Source organism: Lonchura striata, chromosome 3 (genome assembly GCF_050655825.1).
Source record: "Lonchura striata isolate lonStrDom1 chromosome 3, ASM5065582v1, whole genome shotgun sequence".
Classification (NCBI taxonomy): domain Eukaryota; kingdom Metazoa; phylum Chordata; class Aves; order Passeriformes; family Estrildidae; genus Lonchura; species Lonchura striata.
In genome coordinates, this window is record NC_140705.1 from 38,783,604 (window position 1) to 38,802,907 (window position 19,304).

Here is a 19,304-nt window from a genome sequence, read left to right on the forward strand (position 1 = left end):
TTTGATGGAATTAACCAATGAAGAATATTTTTATTCATTATTTGGTTTAATTGTACAAAAAGGAAATAATTTCTTGCAGAAACACATTAGTACAAGAAATATGTTTTTCATTTTCATCATTCCTATTGGTGGCTGGATGCAAAAGAGAAAAGGGAGGAAGCAAAGGCACTGGAGGTATTGGCTGTGTCCAAACTGGAAAAAGGTGTGTTCATGTTTCACAGTCCTTACCCCTCATGCCTGGCAGAATCTCTCACACAGTGCTCTGCAGATCCCCTCCTGTACACATAAACATATTTTCTTTAAGAAAAAGGATTCATAGGGAAGGTTAGAGCACATCAAGACCTCAGAGAAGGAAATTTTATGTCTGATCATCCAGTTCAGACATTCCTGCTGAATGTCTGGCAACTGAAAAATTCCACTGAAATTGTATCTCCTCAGAACAAACTGATAGAATGAGGCTTAAAAAATTATTTTGACTACTTGTGGAAAAAAAAAATATGTTGCAAGGATGAAAAAGTGAAAATTAGATTTCTACTCGGAATCACTTCTAGAGAACCTGTTTTGAAAGGATTCAGAGCAGTAGCCTAAATCTACATACTTAAAACTGCTCCTTGCATCATGGTCTCCCTCATCACCAAATGCAGAGGAAGCCTAAAGGTACTTCATTCCCTGGGCTAAAGTGACAATTTGTGAATACCAAGCCTGTTCATTCTCTTACTAATATTTGACTGAAGTTTCCATGTAAAGGTAAAATTTTAAAGACAAATGGTCTGTACTGTCCTACATTTGATACAATGGAAATTCGTTGTCAAGGAAACAAGTACATAATGCTACCTAAAAAAAATAAAGAGTGCCAGAAATGAGTTGGTTGGTTTATTACTTTCTGCATGTTCAATGACCGAGCTTGTGAGATCCTGCCTATCACTCGAGGACATATCCACCTAAGTCAGTTAGGACTGCATGATACAAACATACCTGACAGCACACTGTGCATCCTGTCTAAGTGAGATTGCACTGATTTTACATGGCATCATGTGCACTTGTTTCTTCTCTTATTCAACACACTATTTTACCTAGTGTTCTATCATAACCACTATCTAATGCTTACTTTGCCTTAGGATCCCATCAGAGATATTCAATGTTGGGAAGAGGGAAACAGCAGGGAGGATACTGAGGGGGTTTTTGGTTAACTTTCTTCCTTCAAGTATTATCACTATTATGCTTTTATAAGTTATTAGTGGTATGAGATGCCATTATAAAACATAACAATGTGTGATGGTAATTGTGCCATTAAGGTCTCTAGTGGAACGTAAATTACTGATCGTTGCCTCAAGAGCATCAGAATGTTGCATTAGAGCTGCAATGAACTGTTCACCTTACAAGCACTCAACTGAACTATGTCATTTAAAGGTGACAAGGTTTAACTCTGTTACTATATTCAGGGCACTCTAAAGAATGCAGTAGAATTGCTAACACAGCCACACTGCCTAACAAAAACAGGATATCTGACACAAATAACCTTATTTTTGGACTGGATATTTTTTAATTCATTTTTGGTTTCTTATTCCTTGTTCTCCTTCTGAGTTCCCTTTCTTCCTACAAACAACACTTTTAGCAGTAAGAGTTTGGGAGAAGGGTTATAACTCTTCTTGAGTGGCATTCTGGTCAGTTCTGTCAATACCATTCAGGGATGAAAGACCCCTGCAACAAAGTCCTAGGTTTACAAGCCAGTTGAGCTCCCTAGTAGGAATTCTACCTCAACTAATTAGTGGTATCCCTGCAGTGATATGGGCTGAAATAAGTACAAATATGGCAGAACCACATTCAAAACAAGTCACTAGGAAAAATTAAGGCCTCCTCCTGCTGCAGTGCCACCAGAAAAGCCTCTCTTCTTGTTTTTTTTTTTTATTTCTGAAGTTTCCCTCATTAATTTGAGCTACTGAAGAGTTACATCCCTGCTGATAGAGAAACTGGTTGGTGTGTTGTTTTGTAATGTAATGTCACACAGCACAGCCATCCTGCTCTAACTCTTGCTTTCATAAGCATATATTATAAGCCTTACTATAAGCATTAGAAACTGCCACACGGCAGGACTAGAAAAATACTTTAGGTATCATTTACCCACCTGTGGCTACATCTAATTTTGTTTAACACTTTTTCCTCTGTCCCCGCCATTTCTATCTCTAATAGAAAGCACAGAATATTCATATCTTCTTCCTTATTAAGCTGGTGCTGACTTTGAAAGACATCATTCCACTTCTGGCCATTCTTAAACATAACAAATTATAGACTGTACTTTTCACATTCACAGAAGTATAGTATAGAAAAGTAATTTTTCAAACAACACTTTTCTTGCTGTAATTGCCTTTTCTCTTCCATTTTTCCCCTTGCTGACAGCCATTAAAAGAGTTCTCACTGACTGATGTGATGTTGGTCAAACCTGGCCCTATAGATGATGCTTTCACATCATGCTTGAGTCTGGGCAGGTGAAGAATCAGTCCACAGGGATGAAAGATTAATTGTCTTAATGTTAGCACCAAATTGCAACTGCTGTTTTAGGACAGTGCTGTTGCTACACTGTGGCAGGTTTTCAACAATTCATAGTAGGAGAGAATTTAGTTCTGATACTTGCCAGGATGAAGATCAGATAAGACTGAGACATCCTAAGGGAAAATAAATAGCAGATATATTCTTTTATATAAATAAAATCTTTGTCCCTAGAGGGAATTTCCAGCTCTATTTGACCTGCATAAAGGTTTAAGGTTTAGATTCTGCTGAGGTGATTTTTGTTGGTTTTTTTTTTTTTCCTTCCATTATCATCATGACTGTTGAGTAAGGATTAGGTAACTTTTTGTTTCAGACGTTATCCAAAAGATTTGAAAGAAATAAACAAAGGAAAAAAATGTGAAATCCTCAAATCCTAGGTTATTTGAATAAATTCATGAGGTATGAGCTACAGAACAATAGCTGTCTGGATCAGGTGCCACACAGCAGAACAGATGTACTCCGTAGGTAAAACTACCACATTCTGCTAATGTTGGGAAAAAGTCTATAGACATAAAATTGCATTGCTTTACTGGTACAAGTTGGCAAAATCTGTAGAATGGATACAGTAAACAAGAGGTTTTTCTCAGCTTAGCCTGTGACCTGACAAAGATAATGTGGCTTTTTTGATAAAGCTCTATTTTGCCACAGGCAAAATATCTCAGCTTGAGAGTTCCATCAGCACATGTGGACATCAAAAATAGTAAGAAAAATCTGAGATATAGGTATGAGTATCTTAAACAGCCTACTAACCATCACAAAGAGGACATACATAGAGAGAATGAAACAAAAATACAGAATTCACTAGGTACTGGAAAGAAAGCACAAAAGATTAAGAAAAGCCTTCCAGCTACTCTAAGACTTGCCCCATATTTAATTTCATGTTCTCTGATATTACCCATAGCACCTGTAATTGAACAATGAAAGAAAGATAAGCTTGCTATTTCTTTCTAGATTCTGCTACTGTAACTGTGAAATAACGTCATGACTTCAATGCAGAGAGAGAATTTCACTAAAGTTATTTCCAAAATTAAAAGTATTCATTAGGTACCACACAGAAGTGATATCAGGATTCGTTTCAAGGATTTAAATCTGTCATCTTCAAACTGACATTTAATTCCAGCTCAAACTGAAAGCGGCCAACAGCTATCTCATGACTCTTCAATGCATGGGGTAAAATGACTGTAATTCAGTGTTGGACAATTCCCAAACAAAAATATGCATCTTCCTCAGCTAGATAAGCGACACTTTTACTGATAGTATCACCATTATGTCTTGCATTCCCTCTGACAGCTCCTCTAGCAATAGGCCTAATGCCTGGTGAAATTGATAGGCATCAAAGCTATAGCAATTCAGATATGCCCCCATTACTCTCTTGCTTGTGGCTGTATCAAGCATCACTGCCTTTATTGGAGCTCTGAGAAAATTTAAGCCTTTTCCACATGGAGCGTGTCAAGTGGACAAGCATCTGTTTTTATTTTAGGTCAAGTCTAGCACACCTGGTTTTCAGAAAAATTCCAAAAGAAACAACAATTCAAGTGATGATGCATTTTAAAAGGAGCATATTTAATTACTGGGCAGTCTGCCATATATTGAACAAACTCCTCTACTTGTTTCCCATGGCTGTGCTCAGAAACTGAGAGTTGTAATACTGACCCACAGCAACCAACAGAAAATAAGCGAAGTTTAACAAAACCCCTGAGAGATCTTTCATTCTACCAGTGTTTAGTGCTTAGAATAACTCACACCTAACACTTCAGAGTTTTCATGTAAGTGTCAAAAAATATCAGTGAAAACATGAACATATATCTACTGATGCATTTAGTAGCTTAATCTATAATAATAATCTATAATTGGTTCTTTACAAGACCTAATAATAATGTTAGATTGCAAAACAAAATAAAATAACGCCTCCACTACTACATATCCACTAGCAGGCTCTGAACCACCGTTAACTAGAATAAATGTCAAAATACATTTTTCAATATAGCATAGAGGAAGAAGCAAGGATGCTAACTTCTCTACCTTTGTACAGACACCCCAGCACCTCCAAATGCAAATTTATTCTAATACTAATGTCCTAATTCTTCCCTTTATTATTTCTTAAACTTCTCATCCAGTTTAAACAAAATCTTATTTCCACTGAATTTTATCTACTTTCAAGTAAGTAGTATTTACAATCATCAAGACATATTTACTTAATATTTTACTAGAATTTAAAAGTCAAGCATTACCTGAAAAATCACTATTGTTGTTTTTGTTCTCTAGGAAACAGTAATTTATAGACTTCTTTAGATTTTGAATTCTGGAACCATAGTGGCCTCTATTGTTATCATATTAGAATAGCATGTATTGCAAGTATAAATAAAGCCTCTTTAGACATTTTTGAATCATTGAAAATATATGACAATAGTTCTTGTAAATCAACCTGTCACCTTGTCTCCAATTTACAGAAAAACATTAAAGACATCTAGCATCAGATCAGTCATAGACATGCTAAGCTTTGTTGTCAACTGAAATTGGGTTCTGCTTTGAAAATTCATGACATAAGGCCTGTAAAATTATCTCATTGTGTGAGAATATCAGGAAAGTCACATAAACTAAATGTAGTCTTTTTCGTCTTGCTGATAAAATGATTGCTTGTGTGAAGACCAAAGATGGAATTGTATGCAACCTCAGACATCAACAAAGTTTGATTAGATCATAGCTTCAATTTAGGCTTTTCCAGTGCTATATACAGCTACATTAATATTAAAAAAATAATGTGTTTTTTCCAAATTACAGTTTAAACAAACTTGAAGTACAGGTATAAATCTGCTTTGGAGACTACATGTCTCTTTGTCAATTGGCTGCTCAAGAATCCCAGTTTCTTTAGAAAATGTATCTAGTTTTTAGATTAATAAAATTAGACAAGATGAATGTCATCCTAAAAGATTAGATCTGATGTCAGTTTACTAAAAAACCAACAGAATAATTACTCCATAAAAAATACCCAGATGCAATTTATGTCAACACTTTATATAGAAGAATGAATTTTCACTGTGAGAAAGTTAAGTACTATCTAATTTATGAATCAGTTTTCCCCAACACAGTCAGGAGACAATTAAAATGATGCTCTGAATTTCAGGTCTATGAAGTACTGAAGTCTGATATTAAATATTCCATTGAGAATAGATTAAAATGTGACTCCCTTGTTTCCTTTTCCCTCATGAAGCATGACTGATCTTCCCTATTTGCACTATTACAAGATAATTTATATTCCTTGTGTTTAACGTCATATGAAAAAAATATTTCCTTCCCAGTTTTGAGCCCATAATTATACTGTTGGACTTATAAAAAGGAGGCAGTCTTTATGAAAAGAATAGGACCAAATGTTTAAGATTTCAAATTATACAGCATCAAATATTCTTAATATCTGGAAGAGAATTAATATAAAATATTATAATAAATAACGGTCTTAGTTATTATATTTGCAGCAAAGTATGTATATATTTATTGACTAAATTTGGGAAAATTATTAAAAATAAAAAAATATTTGTGGTTATAGTGTTTTAAAAATGCATACAATCAGATTTTTTTATCAAGAGCCCAGGATGAGATGAATGAAGCTTGGGTAACTTGGACATACAACTTAGAAAGAAGACAAGCCTATCACAAAATAATTGAAGTTGTTGAGAGATCACTGTTCTCATACCTCAGTGGCTTTGCTGCAAACAGATAAGATGCAGGCACTGCATGCATCTGTAAATAGGCAACAGATCTGAGCAGATCACTCTGTCAATCTCATATTTTGAAAGGCTGAACAAAAGGCTATTTTTATGTTAAACTCAAATTGCAAACTTCTCTAGTTGCTACTTCTTTTCATCCACAAAAAATAGTAACAATCAGCCAGGAGGCAGAAAGAGAACAAAATATGCATGTGTGAGATACTTCCCTTTGAGAGATGTTTACTCCCTTTCAGGTATCAGTAAATAAAAAAATAAGGCTACTTCTGCTGGTAAGACTGACTCGAAGCCAGTAGTAGTGCTCATCCATGGTCACCTTTTGTCAGTACCTTGCTACTCACCCTGAAGAAAGATGATATTGGATATTAGTCATATAATTCAGTAGAAACAGTTGTTAAACAGTTAGTATTACTGAAGTAAGCCCTGAGGTTGTCTCCTAAAAAGCTACTTTTTCCTTGCCCTTTCATTTCATAGATGTGACAGAACTATAGAATTCCTCCAGCTGAAAGGGACCTCAAAAGATCATCTGATCCAGTTTTTGGGGAAAGGGTACCTAGATGAGATTATCTGGTACCCTGTCCAATTACACCTCAAAATCCTCCAGTGTTGGATCCTCTACCACATCCCTGGGGAGGCTCTTCCATTGAATGATTGGTTTTGCTGTAAAAAATTCCTTTGTTATATCATGATAAAACCTGTCCCAGTACAAGTTGCATCTATTCCCCCAGATCTTCTCCAGGCAGCTACTTGTAAAAAGAGAGCTTCTGTCCTCTTTGAAGCTCCCTTTAAGGACTGAAATACCATAAATTAAATCCTCGTCTAGGCCTTCTCTTGTCCAGGGGAAAAGAACCTCTAATTTCTTCACTCTTTTCTTATAGGGCAGGTTCTCCTTTGGTCATCTTCAAGGTCTGCCTTTGGACCCTTTCCAATCTGTGTTGTTCTTGAATTGTGGGGACTGTAACTGGGCACAGCACCTCAGGTGCAGCCTGACAAGTGCTGAGTACAGTTGTCAGTGGGATGCTCTTGTTTCTACTGCCAGGAATGCCCCGTGGATACAGCCCAGCACCCAACACAGCATTGCTGCTGCAGCAGCTCACAGCTGGCATACTTGTCTTCCAGGTCGCCTTCAGCAGGGCTCCTCTGCAGCCAGGTGAGCTGAACTGTTTGGTTAAGGCATCCCAGGTGCATGACTACCCTTGTCTTTGTTTAACTTTGTACCATTCTGCTGCCGTTCCAGCCAGTCCAGGTCTCTCTTTAAGATGTCTCTCCCTTCTGTCTTATCCACTGCCCAGTTGAGTGTCAGCAGCAAACTTGCCGTGTTTCATTCCCATCATCCAGATTATTTATGAGGGTGCTGAACAGTGTGGAGCTAGGTATCAATTCTGGGGGACACATCTCACTTTAGAAAGGCTGCCAGCCTCAGTAAAAAACATTGATCACTGTAAAATTACTAAGAAATATTACTCTATTAAAAACAGAAAATAGGCTCTAAGTGATGGGGAAAATGTAAATCTGGTTATATGAAAGGTTAATTTATGAGAACCTCCATTTTTAAAATGTCTGTAGGGTATTTTGAGTATTTTCTGAAGATATAGCACTTTTTCCTTATTGAAGCACTATGAAGTGCTACTCTAGAGATGGTGTGGTGACTTTAGTAAAAAATGTATAGGATTATGTATAGGATTATGTATAGGATTTTTTTTAAGTTTAGTTGAAACAGAGCTGTTGAAGACAGAATTTAGTAGCAGGATTTTTTTTTTTAGGCTAGTCAGTCAGGTTCATGGTGGTGTTAATTTCATTTAACAGAGTTTCATAAACTTTTATTTGGCTTTTTAATCCAACCTTAGACTTCTTTTAAATCTGTGTTTTTCACACAAAGCATCTGTGCAGCTCTCATTTCCCCCAGGTCTTTATCTAGAGCAGGAAAATAGAGTTAAATTCAAATGCAGCTTTGGGCTTTCATTGTTCAGATGCTGCTAGAGATTGCCCATTTTTTTCAGAAACTCAGAGCACCCTTGGGGTTCTGTTAGCCATTCTAATAGCAGAATTAGGAGAAGACAGATGGAAAAAAAAAGAATTAGAGTTGGAAGCAGCTGTTATGAAATCTGCTTCAAGAATAAAATTGCTTATATAGCCTTACTCAGACAAAGCCAAAAAAGGAAAACACATTTTTCACCCTGGCACACCAGCTGGTGTCGCTGCTATAGTCGATGCAACTGTACAACTTAGAAAAACACAGATTAGAAATTGCATCATCAGTGACAACATGAAAAAGGACAGAAATACAAATTAATATATGTCTCACCCATTCTACTATAAATCTTGAAGCAACAGGATTTATGTAAACAAAACCTTATGTAACTATAAAAATAAGTTTTAACTTATGATGTTTAACCCTTGAGCATTCTCATTAGTATACCTTACAGGGATTTTGGGAACAGTGGAAGAGGCACTGATTAAATCAGTGTGAGGGTGGTGAACAGGAAAGTACTTTCTTTCTCAGATAAATCCACATTTCCTAACCCCTGTCCTAGAGCGACCCAACAACTTTTATGTTTTATACTACATATGAGCATAAGCACAGCATGTAGTAATGCTGTTAGTGGCATCTCATGTAGACAAATACTTCAGCTTGCCCAGATGCTATAGAAATTATATATACAGTCCTGGAACCCTGCCCATATATGAGACTTGGCATGGACCACTGGCTGGATCACTCTGATTTACCTGGACATTACCAAAGTGTTCCATCCCTGACCTAATCAGCAATATTAAACTTCATACCATTACATCCTAGGTATGATTGGGAACAGAGGTGATAAAGGTGAGACGGAGTTATCTAAGCAAAACACCCTGTAATGTGTCCCAGCATATCTTGCCCAGGTTCCCACTGCTACTCCAGATCATTGCAGATCTTCTGCTGGTTCTGTATGATATCTACCAGCACCACAGAGTTGGCTCAGACAGCTAAGAGCAACGAACATGACAACAAATTAGTGTTTTCAGGGAACTGAGAACTAAATTACTCTCCTTTAACTAATCTTGAGTGTCAGGTGCTACTAGATAATCTCTAGGGCTTGCTCTAGTAAATTAAATTTGGCCAGTGAGGGTCCTGCTGATGAATGTTAAATGGCACTGAATGCATTTATACCAGTATCTAACTATCCTGGCACTCAAAACTAGGGCTTTCACAAAGCTGATTGTTGGCTTTGTCTCAGTATAGTCTACTGAGGCAGGGTAAAAGCATGCAAGGAACACTCTGAGCATTTAATAATATGGGTGATCATATTTCAGTGCCCAGGAATGATGCCTATTATGCACTTGTGATCTATTGATCCACTGTGTTTCTAAAGAAGGCAGGTGGGGAGAGAGATATCTCTAGTGACTCTTTCTATAGGTGCTCATGAAAGTTGAGCATTTTACTCCCTAGTGACCAGAAAAATACTCCCAAACCCATGATGAATATAAAGAAGGGTTATCATCATGTCCATATCTCTGGAATATGCACTTATCATTCCTACAGTTTGGTCTCAAACAGTTCAGCCTTGGACTGAGCCCCAGAAGTCTAAGCTCTTGGGTTGGCCTCCAGTAGGTGGACATCAGAAGAACCTGGGCTTGAAGCTGCTGAGTTGACATCCCTTAATACGCAGTCCCAGAAACCTTCTTAGTGATCTGAAAGAGCTGGAAGCATCTAACTTGAAATGTTTCTCAGACCATAACGAGATGAGCAAGAACAAGATGCACAGCCTGTAACTGAGCTGCAATACTTTTTGGAAACACATAGTAGAGGAGGTGGTTAATTCTGTAAATCACTTTCTCAGTAAGACTCATCAGAAAATGTGAGTTCTTACCATTTAGAAGCTTCACATTTTTTTCCCCTGGGGATGGCTACTGAGAAGTTGATGCCAGAGCTTGACAGGTCATCCAATATACAATCTCTTCTATAATCTGAGCTAGGTGTAAATCTCCTGCTTTCAAGAAACAACAGATTCAAGTTTATTTCAAATAAAATACATATGTCTGTTTCCATGAAAATATTGTCCTTAATTCAACAAATCCTCTATCCTCTTGTCATACTGTTCCAAGACATTTGCAGGCAACAAATATATCATACCTGCATTTTGCTGATCTAAAAGAAAAAAAGGAAAACAACTTCTACTCCCCTCTTGTAAGTTGTCTAATCTAATGGGATATTTGTCAATCCTGTATTGAACTCAGATGTTCAATTTATCTTTCTTGAACATAACTGACTAGACGATAACACACCATTACAGTAACTTTTTCCTTCTTTACTCTAAATACCTCTTCTGACACAACTTAGATTTTAGTTGGCTATTTTCATGGTTGAATCACTGCAGATGCTTTCAGTATCAAATCTGTGAGTTTGATCTACTCTTTACAATCTTATTTTCCTTTGAGGGGCTTACTGCAGAAATGTTGTTATTAATGCTAAAGTGCATCACCTCACACTCTGTTATACAACATTTCATCTCAAATCCTTCAAAAATATTTTAAAGTTAATGCTTAAAATGATGTGCAGCAAGATCTGAATCCTTTGTAGCTGAGAAGCGCATTCAACAGGATTTTCAGAAAATCTTTTGCTTATCCTCTAATAATTAATGAGGGAAGCAACCCACAACAGTCCACTATTTCCCAAGGTCCCAGTTTTGGAGCTGTGGCTTGGGTAGGAGAAGATGTGCAGGCCTGGCTTACAAACCTGACCTCCAGAGTAGGGAAGCAAGTCAGAAATACTCATCACGGCATTTCCCTTCTTCACAAGCAGACGTCACTGTGAGGAGCTAAGACTCAAGTTCTCTCTGGAGATCAGATAATGTGCATTAAGCTTTGTTGGGTATCATTTGCAGTAATCTTTATTGAATCTGAGACTGATTAAAGTGAGAACTATGGTGTCCTGATATCTTAAGCAGTGATTAAACCACAGAAGATGGGGAAGATCATGAGTGCAGCACAAAAGTACAAAAGTATTGCATTGTTCTGAGAGAACTAAAGACTCATAAACAGAAAAAAAACCTCTTATTTAATTTGGTTAATTTAATGAATATAAACTTTTAAAGGCCCTATTTTTACATTCAGCCTTTGGTAGAGGTAAGAAAGTTATCAGAAATGCAGCTACAGAGCACCACATAATAGCTGCAGGTGCAATGAAGAGAAAATATTTTCTTCAGAACTAACCACACTCCACTCTTATTCTGAAAGTACTTAGATTGGCTGAAATTTATATCATGATGAAAGAATATCTCTAGGCAATTCCATTTTTCCTAAGACCACAGACACTATAGCAAAAATGCTAGCACAGCAAACTGGAAGAAAACTTTCCCTAAATGTGATGGATTGCTGTTTTCAGGCAATTTTTCAAAAGCTGTTTATCTTTCATCTAGATATTCATATGCTATGGATATGAAACTTTGAAATATAATTTTATTCTTTAATAACCTAGAGTACTTGTTCCCCAGGGAATATTTTAATGCTCTAGCATAATTTATTAAAGAAGAAAAACTAGAATAAAATCAAGCTTAATATGTTCTTCTATTTACTAAATCTGCTTTGCTCGGGATAATTTGATTATTTTTAATTGCAGCTTAAATGGCCATAAGTATATAATTTTCAATATTCAATATGTGATTTATACTATTTGCAATAGGATTTTTGAACATTATCATCATCTGATTAATCTACTTAACAATCACCAACTGCTGAGCATAAAACAACAACAATTCATAAGATCTACAGTGCTCTCACGAAGAATAAAACTGACATACAATTTTCATTTTTGGTTCAGTGTTTATTTTTTTTTACTCTATGTAAAGGAAGAAAAATGACAATATTTTGTGCTGTAAACATATTCCCAAAGAAAGCCAAAAAATTATAATGTTCAAAATTACAAGTAGGAATTAGGGATATGGGTAACAATTATAGTGGAGGAGCAAAACTAAAATAAGAAATCTTGCCATATTACATCTCACATAATGTTCAGAAAAATTGCTTTTATTCACACAAGAATGATGGCAACCTGTCCAATAGAAACCTCTTTTATAGTAACCTTGACTTCAATGCAGCATCCACAGGCAGCTTGCGTGTGCTCCTATCTCTGGCTCATTGGATCTTCTCCAGGTTGCAGTTTGGAGACTTGAAGTCCTGACTCCAGGGAGACCAAACAATGGTGCTGGAGTGTCAAATGCCTCAAAACATCCCCTGCTCTTGGCCAGAGCTGCTGAAATTGTAAGAATACTCTTCACCTCGGAGTACTATGATTAAGTAGCCCCTCCTACTAGCACATGTTTTCAGTGGTAATTCTTAAGGAATCCACAAAACAGTGACCTGAGGTGCTGGGCACAGAGCTGCTTCATTCATTCCAGCCACAGGGGCAGAAGCCTTGAATAGGAAGACAGAATATGTAGTTTGTCATGGTTTGACACTGGCACAATGCCAGTGCCCCCATGAAAATGTGATCCTTACTTTGAATGCTGTGAAGTGGAATCTAGAATAGAGCAAAGCAGGCCCAAGTTTAATAACAGGAAAAAAACTTTATTAAACTACTACTACTAAAGAAAAGAGAAAACTAAAGAAGGGGGGGAAAAAAACCACACAAAGATCAAATGAAAACTTTGCAAAACATTCCTCCCCCCACCACCCAACTCTAACAAACCACAGTGAGACACAATCTGGACCCCAATCAGGTTTCCACCCTCCAAGCAATCGATACTCAGTCCATCGAGGGAACAGAGTCTCTCCTGTGCCACAGACCCCCCCAAGAAACACAGCTCCACATCCTGTGTTTCCATGTCACACATGGCACCGCCCGGAGAAAAAGTTTGCCATGGTGACCTTTCTTCTTTCCATGCACAGTGCTCTCACCACCAATGCATGGATGGTCAGACTGCCTTTAGGATTTTTCCTTTCAAGGATGCCCTGCCAAGAGGGGAGAAAATAACAGTTCAGTTTTTCATTGTTTGGGACCACAGTCCCCCCCATTTTCCCCTGGGGCCGAGGGCTCAAGAACAGAGATCTTCTTCTCTTCTCTTTTCTTTCCAGGGCAAGGGGGTGCCACCACAAACTCCCTAACTTTTTCTCTGTTCACTTCACTTTTGTCTTTTTCTCAGCTGAAGCAGGTCTCTTGACTCACTGGCATCCTCCCAAAACACAGTCCTTCTTGACGGAGAAGATTTGGTTCAGGTTGTGGCTAACACGGAAAAGTCCAGCCAAAAGCCACTCTTTGTCCCCCTGCCATCCAGAATTCTTCCTTCCAACATCCCATCCCAGGGTCCAAGGTGTCCCTCTTCCTCTCTTTCAAACCGAGGAGGGGAAAGGAAAATTCACAAAGCTTTCATTTCTCAAGGAAGGGTTAAAAGTCCGAACTCCCAGGATGGCTCGATGCCCGGACATCCAGCAACTCCCACACAACTGGGCACCTTGCAGCAGCTCCCCCCGCTCCTCCTTCCTTGCGGCTTTCTCTCTCCCTCTCGGGAGAGGAACTCTGGGGGGGGAAATGGAGACATCCCAGATTTCTTCCACCCTTCCATCCGCAGGGGCCAGCCCGGTTCCAGTCCTTTCACCACCCTTGGGGCTTTCGGCCTACCTTTCTCAGGCCATGGGCTTCCCCTCCCCCACCCAGCTCGTGGCTGGGCGGGGGAAGGTCTGCACTGCACGCTGACCGGAACCAAAAAGAGCGAGTTCTCCTGGGAATTTTGCTTTTAACCTCTCTGTGTTCTCAGAGGCGTGTCTACTTTCAATTGGTCAATATCTAAATTGACCCCTTCCTTCCGGAAAAAATTATCTTTCCGTGTCAAACCACGACATAGTTCTGGGAAATAATGGCTACACTGGAGCAGCCAAATCTGCTTGCAGCTCTAGGCAGAGGCCTTGGTCACATACAACACCCAATGGTTTTGAACTGCAGAGCCCACTTGACTGCAAGAAATCTTCACCATAGATTATATGAAACATCATCAGCAGTAGAATTTAATATCATAAGATCCATGGGAAAAGAGGTGGCCTTGAATACATATAAATAGCAGCCCTTTGTTCTCCCCACCCCACAAATTAACAAAACAAGGAACAGCAGGAAACCAGAGAACCAGTTACAGACAAAAAATACCCCTCCTGATTTCCTCACTCTCTTGGCTAGTGAAGGGATTTGAAGCAGCATAAAGCCAAGTCAGTCAACGCTTAGACTGGATATCAGGAGAAAGTTTTTCACACAAAGTGTGTCTAAGCACTGGGACAGGTTCCCCAGGGAAGGCACAAAGCCTGACAGAGTTCAGGAAGTGTTTGGACAACATGCTCAGGCACATTGTGTGACTCTTGAGCTATCCTCTGCAGGGACTCCAGGAGCTGGACTTGGTAACCCTGATGAGTCTTTTCCAACTTTTTTTGTATGATTCTGTGAACATTTTCAACTAATAAGGAGAATACTGCATTATTTTCTCTTTGATGTTGATACACATCCCTTCTATCCCAATTCTTCTCCTGGTCCTTATTTTAAAATTCTGCTCCTTTTGAGAACATTTTGGTACTGAAAAATTTGCTTTTTAAAGTAAGATATAGAGATATTTTCTCTGATTTTACTACATTTCTCTCGGTTCCATAAGATTACCCTTGAACCATACAAGTCCTTAATTCAACTTTCTCCCAATGCCATAGCTGTTTATGCCAATTTAGCAGACCCACAGCCTTCATTCTTATGGGCTGAAGCACCTAAAACCTCATAACAATTTTATTTATTTGGTGGCCCTTTTAGCTTATCTTTGTAGACCAGAACTCAAAATTACACTGCTCATGGAAAGAGCACTTTTCTCTAAAAATCTCATTATTCTCATAAAATTGGGAATTTCTATGGAAAAAGTACTCTTATTTCATAAAGTAGGGGTGTTTTCAGTGACACAATCTTACAAATTTTATTATAGAGGGAAAGGATTTTAAAAGTAAATATTTATAAATAAATATCTTGAAGTAAAAATATGACCATGAAAGGATTAGTATGTCCATGTCTTAAAGCACAAATGAAATACATTTTTTCTTCAGGATATTTTTATCTGTGGAATTTTTTTTTTATTATGTTGCAAGGAAGAGTGCAATTGCAGTTTTGTTCCTGTTGGTTTATAGCCTCATCTAACTCAGGTTTACTGTAATCCAATAATTCTAAAACCGTTGAGTAACATCAATCCATCAGCGGTTCTTTTCAGGGACAAGTTAAACTGAATATTTTGGGAACCACAAAGCTGAGAACTGAAGATCATTATTCTATTAACATTTCTTATTCCAATTAGAAAGCACTCGAATTTGTAGATGCAATGAAAATTTGTATTGAAGTTGGCATTTTGAAATAACCTCTAAATATTTATTTTTAGGTTGCCTTGAAGAGAACAACTCTAAGTAGCATGCATATTTAATCTCAATTGGTGCTGCATCAAGCATGTTAATTAGAATTTTTCCTATCTTTCATAAGAATATTATGTATTTTATACAGTATTATTTCTCCTTGGCACAGGTTCAAAAAAATTGAGGGTGCAAACATGCCATTCACTTTAGCAAAGCTTCACGTAACAAAATTGCATAGAAATACTGCAACAGAAAGCTGGTATGCTGGTGTCAGAAGTATTACAATAAATTGTACCACTTCATTTTCATACTCCCAGAGCACCAAAGCAGTGACTAAGGCTCTAGAATAAAGGTGTCATTCTGTCTATCCACAAATTATGTGCCAAGTAAGCACAGCTGGATCATTGGTATAGAATTAAAGAAAAACTTTAGAGCATATAGGTGCTGCTCTAGCAAATATATTACAGCTTCAGTTATGACACAGCTTTTATTCCTTTGTTTTGTTATATAAAGCAACAAATCATGTTATCCATAACTTCAATACAGTGTCACTGCTTTGAAGTAAAATCCAAATCTTTGCTAGTTAATTTCCTTTATACTACTTTAAAATTAAAATGCAGTGGCTTTTAGCTTCCCCTTAACAATTCATATTCTGAGGACAATGTAATTAAAGGTAGAGTCATACAGGTGAATTAATGGATACAGACAAAAGAAAAAAGAACACATCTTAAAAGCTTTTGCTTTGCAGGTCCACACCAGAATCTAATTGGATGAATTTGAGCGCACACAGATTTATCCCGGATTTTTTGTAACCAAAAGAAACCGCTAGAGGGCAAAATGTCCATTGCTAAAAAAATAAGTGACCCAGGCATATGAATGAGAACAGTAAGAGAGCAGAAAAAATTCTCTGAAATAGCTTTTTCTTTTCTTCTCCTCACACCACTCTACCCCTCAAATTAAAAAGAAGCTTTTAATCAAAATATAAATTAATAATATAGCAATTTTATCTTAAACTCTGTCAAAGAGATGATTAGGTGTCATTTCTCATGAAGTCAAATCTAAGTTGTTGCTTTTTCTTTCTTACTTCTACAAATAGCTACTTTCTGAAAATATTTTGGTGTTCTCAGCACTAGCCGCTTTGATTTAGGATATGGAAATAACAGGAACTTGAACTTCCAAGTTGACCAAAAGTATGGGGGGAAAAAAGAAAACTACAAACTCACAGGAGCAATACCTTAATTTACAACTAATTTTGGTTTGGCCAGCTATAAGACTAAATATGCATTTCAACTTTTTAAGGCTGTATAGTTAAATTGCATTTATGATCAAGTGACACATTCAAATCTGAGACTAAAATCTTACTGGGACTGAGCTCAAAAACTATTGCCAAATTCAACTTTTGGGCACCTTTCTCTCCAGCCAAGTTAAAGCCATGAGTTGGGAGGCCAGGCATCGCACAGAATACACAGGGAAAATCTGATGCTGAAAGGTAGAACCACCTACCAGCATGTGCTGAGGGCTTTGTAGAAAAGTACCTGGGGTCTTGCTGGAGTCAGCAACAACATGTCTCTGCAAAGAAGGCAAATGGCATCCTGGGCTGCAGTCAGCTGAGCACTGCCAGCAGATCAAGGGAGATGATTCTTCCCTGCTACTCAGCACAGCTGAGGCCATGCCTGTTGAACTGTGCATCCAGTTTTGACTCAGTATGAGGGAGGTGAAGTCTTACTGGAATGAGTCCCGTGGAGAGTCAGTAAGATGATTAAGGGACTGGAGCATCTCTCCTATGAGGAAAGACTGAGAGCTGGGACTGTTCAACCTAGAAAAGGGAAGACTCAGAGAGGATCTCATCAGTGTATATAAACACCAAAAGGGAGGGCGCAGAGAGGACAGAGACTGGCTCTTTTCAGTGGTGCCCAGTGACAGAACCAGAGGCAACGGGCACAAACAATATCCAGATGTTCTTTCTGAACAAACGGAAACACTTTTTCACCACAAGGATAACCAGGTTGGCCAGAGAGGTGGTAGAGTCCCCATTCTTGGAGATGCTCAAAAGCCATCTGGACATGACCCTGAGCAGCTGACTCAGTGTCTCTGCTTGAGCAGAGGAGTTGGACCAGATGCTGTCCATAGGTCCTTTCCAGCCTCAACCCAACTTTGGTTCTGTGGGCTACACTGAGAGGCAGCAACTCATTCTCTTCTAGGCAGCTATAAATGACCTTGGGTAGTGAAGATACATAGCCTTGTTCTAATGAGAAGTAAAAGACACCATAAAGAGGCAGAGACAAAGCAGAATTATTATTATCACTATTATTATTATTATTAATATTATTATTATCATTAATAATAATAATAATAATAATAATAATAATAATAGTGATAGTGATAATAATAATAACAGTAAATAATGATGATGATGATGAATAACAAAATAAATAGCTTTCTTCAGTTTTTAACAGACCATGACATTGACCTTGTGGATAACAGTAAAGCAAATAAAACAAACAAACAAACAAACTGAACAGAAGCAGAAACAGATCTCAAGGAACTAAACATATATTAATTGCTCATAGTTACAAGCTGAACTCCATCCAAGAATTGTGGAAGAACCGAAAAATGAAGTTGTAGGTCAGCCAGTATATATTTTAAGATAGCTTCCATAAGAGGAGAACATACCTGAAAAACAGAAAAAAATACTTGTATTCAGGAGAAAAATAATAACCAGATAAATGTAGAGTTTTTTCTTATTACTGAAATAATGTGCAAGGGTTTTGGGCACATTTTCCATTTATCTATAGACTCAATTTTGTTTGTCAAAAACATAAAAATATGAGCTTTTAAAAAATGAAATTATTTTCCACAGTAGGGTAATGAATTACAAGCTTATCCATCTGGGCTCTAACACCGTGACACACTGAAATCTAGTAGTCTAGCTAAGCAGATAAAGATTAATAGGAACCTAACCTGAACAAGGAATTGGTCTAACAGGAGACAACACCAAAGAGAATTAAACAGGAAACTCCTGGATTAGATTAATTAGGGAAGAAAAAAATAGCTTTTGGCCTGATCTCTTTACAAATTTCCATTGCTAGAAAAGGACTCCTCATCACAAAGTTAGGAGGCAATTTTAGCAAAACACAAGGCTAAAGGACTGAAGGACCATGTTGGTGGATATTCAGCAATACTAAATACACGTCTGTACGGTAAAAACTGAAAATATTCAAACTTATTTTGAATTTCAAATTTATTTCTACCATATGAAAGCAGAAGGACCTATTTGTTAATAATAGGTTAATGGGATATTGGAATATAAATGTGATACATCTGCCTGAAAGGCAAATGCAATACTGGCACATCATCATTCAGAGTATGGTGACTGACATTCATAAAAAGGAATAGAATTAGGTAAGAACTATTAATTTGGTAAGGACAACAAAAAAGTCTGTCACAGGAAAGAGGACTAAAAGACCTCTAGATTTTTTCACAAACCAAAATGAAGTCTGAGAGATAATTCTTCTCTCTATAATACTTCAGGAGATTGGCACTAGAGGAAGAATAGTGACTTCAAGGGAGGACCATTGTCAGCACAAATGCAGCTATGAATAAACTTACAAGGAGAAGTCAGGAGAAGCCCTCAAGCAGCTTTTCTATGGGAAATGGGGAGGAAAGGAATGGCAAGGGAAGAGCATAAAAGTACTA

General features: G+C 37.6%; 2 long non-coding RNA genes across 2 annotated transcripts in view; both read right to left on the reverse strand.

Moving 5' to 3' along the window:
• LOC146767866 (uncharacterized) overlaps nucleotides 1–19,304 on the reverse strand; it is a 77,758-nt gene that overhangs the window by 21,517 nt on the left and 36,937 nt on the right. The window lies entirely within an intron of this gene.
• LOC146767867 (uncharacterized) lies at nucleotides 12,795–17,924 on the reverse strand. Its single transcript, XR_014953683.1, has 2 exons — nucleotides 13,867–17,924; nucleotides 12,795–13,764 (listed from the first exon to the last, which is right to left on the reverse strand). It is a non-coding gene; the product is annotated as an uncharacterized LOC146767867 (long non-coding RNA).